The sequence below is a fragment of the Trichosurus vulpecula genome, chromosome 6 (assembly GCF_011100635.1).
Source record: "Trichosurus vulpecula isolate mTriVul1 chromosome 6, mTriVul1.pri, whole genome shotgun sequence".
Classification (NCBI taxonomy): domain Eukaryota; kingdom Metazoa; phylum Chordata; class Mammalia; order Diprotodontia; family Phalangeridae; genus Trichosurus; species Trichosurus vulpecula.
In genome coordinates this window covers 217,328,733-217,334,202 of record NC_050578.1, presented here as the reverse complement: position 1 = coordinate 217,334,202, position 5,470 = coordinate 217,328,733, and the positions used below count along the sequence as shown (strand labels likewise).

General features: G+C 41.7%; 1 pseudogene; it reads right to left on the bottom strand.

Moving 5' to 3' along the window:
* Nucleotides 1-237: 237 nt before the first annotated feature.
* On the bottom strand, nucleotides 238-1,060 carry LOC118854905 (annotated as a pseudogene).
* Nucleotides 1,061-5,470: the final 4,410 nt, after the last annotated feature.

Sequence of the window (5,470 nt, the reverse complement as noted above, 5' to 3'; positions counted from 1 at the left end):
ATTAACTTAAGTAAAAGCTAATAATCATGAAAATTGACAATGGGGAAAAAGATTTAAGTAAAAATGTTTTTATATAACCTCAAAATTCATCCTTAAATCTATCTTTTATGAAGCATGACTGATTTCTCATCAAAATCAAACAAAACACTAAGGAGTTAAATTCTATCCCTGTTGCATGCATCTGGTATTCTGGATTATATTTGGGATATATAAACATTTAAAAACCAAACTAAGGCCTCAATATTTTCTGGTTAAGAGATTTAATGAAATGCCTTTGCTTTGCCATCTAATGCTGACCAATTTTCTGGCTGATTTGATACTCCACCTGTTTCCTGTTTCCTGAACTGTTTCCTGAGCTGGTCCAGTTGGTGTATTTAGTGGAACCTTTAGTCTCATCTTCCCAACCTGGCCAGGAGAGATGGTCCCTACATCAGTAGCTGGATCTTCAAGAGTAATCTGAGGTGGCTCCCATCCCTTGATCTCAACTGGTTTCTTAGATTGCATATTCTGTTTTAACACCAGACTGTCCCAAAATCCAGATTTCTTTTCAGTCTTCACATCTTCTTTTATTCTTAAGTTAGTTCCTTTAAACTTTGGAGATTTGCATTTTTCTAGTAGTTGCTGTTCATCATCTTTATTAAACATTGAGGTCACTTCTTTCCAACCTCGAAAACTGGCTCCCTGAACCTTCGTGACAAATTGAGACACTGAGGAGGTAATTTCATCTTAAAGTAACTGATCCTTGTTCTAGGAGGAGACGGTGGCCGCGGCGGCTGGAGGAGGCGGCAGCACTTTGCCCTCTCCTCGGCTCTCCTCTTCCTTGGGAGAATCATCCAGAAGCACTTTGCTCTTGCTCAGTTTCCACAAGTAGGGTTGGGGGGCGTTCTCTTCCCCACCCCTCTTTAAACTTGCTGGATTTCGGTCGGGGTGACTGGTTGAGGATCTGTAATTTTTTTTTCGGGTTTATGATTTCAATGAGGGGCCCCCACCGCCGGGCCCAGAGCTGGAGCAGAAGCCGGAACCACTGGAGCCTCTGCCGCCGGCGGGGGGGCTCGGCCATGTTAGTTTCGAGCGAGGGGAGATTCAGTCTTAACCAAAAATAAATAAAGATGAAGATGAAGAAAGGAAGGAAGGAGAGAAGGAGGGAAGAAGGAAAAGAAGGAAGGAAAGGAGAGAGGAATATGAAGGTAGAGAGAAAGGAAGGAAGAAAGAAAAAGAAAAGAAGGAAGAAGAAAGAAAGAAACAAAGAAAGAAAGAAAAAGAAAGGAAGGAAAGAAGAAAGAAAGAAAGAAAGAAAGAAAGAAAGAGAAAGAAAGAAAGAAAGAAAGAAAGAAAGAAAGAAAGAAAGAAAGAAAGAAAGAAAGAAAGAAAGGAGGGAGGGAGGGAGGAAGAAAAGAAGGAAGGGGGAAAAAAGGAAAGAAAAGAAACTAATCCCTCCATCTCCTAGTACCTTCTTAGTCAGAGTCTCTGCTCTGGTTTCACTTTTCTTCCTTCCCAGTCCTGACCAGTTCAACAGCATTGTCCTTATCCCTAAAATCCCTTGCCCTCTTGTCTTATCACTGCTCGTAACTTGCTAACCATTAAAATCCTCCCACCATCCACCTGCCCTTCTCCTACTCATAATCTGCTCAATGGAGCTTGAAGAAGTCATGCTACCAAATCAACTGGCACCACTACAAATTTTTGAATTTGTAGAATTCCCAGAATGAACTGGCCCCTCAATGCTGCAAGGCAATGCTTTTATTCTTCCCTGTCTGATGTTCTATCCCATTCTCCACAGACACTCCGGTTCTACTCTTACATGTCTAGCCCCTCCTCAGTCTTCTTTGCTTACTCTGTATCCTGCCCCTAGCTGCCCCAAAGTTCTTTGCTGAGTCCTTTTCTATTTTTCCTCCACATTATCTCATTTGATGATTTTATCAATGCCCACAGGTTCAATTAGTATCTCTATATGGATGTATCAGGGCAGCTAAGTGGTGTCATGGTGCACAGAGCACTGGGCCTGAAGTCAGGAAGACTCATCTTCCTTAGTTCAAATCTGACCTCAGACATTTACTAGCTGTGTGACCCTGGGCAAGTCACTTAACCCTATTTTTCTCAGTTTCCTCATCTGTAAAATAAGCTGGAGAAGGAAATGGCAAATCACTCAGTATCTTTGCCAAGAAAACCCCAAATGGAGTCACGAAGAGTCAGACATGACTGAAAAATGACAACAGCACTGATGTCTCACAGATCTATATATCCAACCTCCTTCCGTCTCCTGAGCTGTATATACAGTCGCACATCTAGAACTGCCTATTGGACATGTCCCATAGGTTTATCAAACTCAACATATCTATCTAAATCATAATTCATTATCTTTCTCTCTAGACTTCCCTATTTCTTTTACTTTTGTCTTTGTTTCAACAACACTCAGCACAGTCATGGCACAAAGTAAGCACTTAATAAATGCTTGTTGATTGTTTGATTAAGGGTACCACCATCTGTCCTTCTAGTCACCCGGTTGCCCAGTTTTATTGATTGTGTCTCCATGACATCTCTAGTATTTGTGCCTGTTTCTCCAATCATATAGTAACTACTCTACCTCATTATCACTTACCTAGTCTATTTCAATAGCCTCCAAATTGATCTTCTTGCCTCAAATCTCTCCCTTCTCTGATCCATCCTCCCCTTGGCTGTAAAAGTCAATTTCCCAAAGTACAGATCTGACCATATCACTCCCCTCTCAACAAGGTCCAAGGACTCCTTATTGAACCAATGCTAAAATATAAACCTCTCTGTTTAGCATTCTGAGTCCTTCATAACCTGACTCCAATCTACCTTTCCAGCCTACATGCACACTACAATCCAGAAAAACTGGCCTCCTTGCTCTGCCAAGGTTCACAACGCTCCACCTCCTATTTCCATGTGTTGGCACTGGCTGTCCCTCGTGCTAGGAATGCACCCCTCTGGTCATCTCCACCTTTTAGAATTTCATTTTCTTCAATACTCAACTCATATACTACCTCTCTGTGGATCCTTTCATGATCTACCCACTACTAGTGCCTTCCTCCCCAAATTAACTTGTATTTACTTTATATCTCATTTGTATAAGCATAGGTGTGTGTGTATACACATATACACGTTGTTTCTCCCAATGGAATGCAAGCTCCATGAGGAAAGAAACTTTCATTGCTTTTTATTGCATCACCAGCACTGAGCTCAGGAGCTGTTCACAGTAGCCACTGAATGAATGCTTATTCACTGGTTGTTTGATTTTATTAGATTTGTTCCACTGTTAGGTCTATGGAGACCTTTTTGCATCCTGACTCAGCCATCCAGTGTATTAACTACCTAACCGGTCTAGCTTTGAGTCACCTACAAATATGATGAGTATGCCATCTCTGTCTCCTACCAAGTCATTGATAGAAATATTGAACGACCCCAAGGCCAAGAGCAGGCCCTGAGGCACGTCACTAGGAGAGAAACCTCCCTACACATCAACATGGATCCATTATTGATTAATCTTTAGTTCAAGTCATTGTACCAGCTTTTAACTCATGTCAGTGTACAACCATTTAGTCCGCATCTTCCATCCTACCCATAAGAGATTGCGCAATGCCTAGCTACAATCTATTTTTGCTTTGTATTTGTAAAACAGATATAATAATAATGCTTTCATTAACTCTCCCACAGGATTTTTGTTACAAATAAGGCATTTTGCAAACTTTAAATGGCTGTAGAAATGTGGGTCATTACCCTGGAAAGGTGACCCATAGGCACTTCAAGTGTTTTGAATTAGCCAGGTTCTCCAGTGAGCCCTTTATCTCCTACAACCTAACCCACACTATAGCAATGAATCAGTGGTTTAGGAGAAAGGCTTCAGGATTCAGTGTTAAAGGAACTAGGCTATAATCCTAGCTTTCCCACTTACTGTCAATCAGTGTGACTTTAGGCAAGTCACTTCTCATTTAGGGACTCAGTGTTCTTGTCTGTAAAATAAGAGGGCATTTCCTGCTCTAAGATTGCATTTTGTGTGGCAAAGGACAACATTAAATTAAAACCAGTTTTAGATCATTTAAATATTATCTCTCAGAATTTACTTGAAAATACTTGTTCAGAAAATACCCTTTTCTGCAGCCTGATTCTGAAATTCCCCTGGTCCACAGCACGTCAGCATGCATTTATTAGGCACTTACTATGTGCTAGTTTGTTATTGTTCAGTTGTGTCCAACTCTTCATGACCCCATTTGCAGTTTTACTGGCAAAGGTACCAGAGTGTTTGCCATTTCCTTCTCCAGCTCATTTTACAGACCAAGAAACTGAGGCAAATGAGGTTAAGTGACATGCCCAGGGTCACATAGTTAGTAAATATCTGAGGTCAGATTTGAACTCTCTGCAGACCTGGACCACCTAGCTGCCCTCTAGCTACCATGTGCTAGGCTCTGCGCTAAATACTAGAATATAAAGAAAGGCAAAGACTGTCCTTTGACTTTAAGAAGCTCACTTTCAAAGGACAGAGACAACATGAAAATCAGTGATGTCAAACTCAAAAATAAATGTGATTTTTAAACCCCAAGTACATAAAGATCCCTGTGCAGTTGTCTTCATGGCCATTGAAACAAATTGTTCTCATCTGATTACATAATCCCTCTCTGAGCCTCAGTTTCTTTATTTCTAAAATGGGAATGATAACATTCATGCTACCTTCCTTAGACACCTGTTACGAAGAAAACATCACCAAAGTCGGGAAGGTAGGACAATTGGTCAGCGAAATAGGAAAGTAGCATCTGTTGCCAACAGCCCTGAGGTAGGTATGAACTTTTGTTCTAAGGTTGCTTGCAGCCAATCTAAAAAAGCAGACAACACGGGCTTCCAGGGTGGTATTTCTACTCTGTCCCTCCCAATGAGCAGCTGGCTGTGCTATCATGGGGGACAGTAAGTGGGGGGAGACAGTAAGTGTGGTGGAACAGTGCACCTCTGAGGAGTCTCGTTTACTGAGCAGCTTTTCCTGTGAAGTTCTGTTTGTGTTCTTTCCCTTGTTTTGTGAAGTTGGCTGAGGTCTTAAGGCACAGGAAAAAACACAGAAGTGGGCAGTGATTATCCTGTGTCACAAGGTCATCAGCAGCCGAATCATCAACAACACCTTTCTTGCCCTTCTATATTTCCTTTCAGCAATCTTTGCCAGAGATTGCTAGACCCTGACAAGAGACCATTATATAAACCTTGAAGTGCTATAGGAGTGTAGGCTTATTGTCTCTACTTATAGAAGAGCCCTGGGCCAACTTTCCCCTTTTTTTTCTGGAAAAGGTGCTAGGTATGAGTTGCGGCTCTCTAGTGATATCTTTTAGAAGGTTCCCTAAGAAAGTCAACAGGGAGGACAGCTAGGTGGTACAGAGGCATCAGGAGGACCTGAGTTCCAATCTGGCTTCAGACACTTACCAGCTGTGTGAGTCTGGGCAAGGCACTTAACCCCAATTGCCTCTCAAAA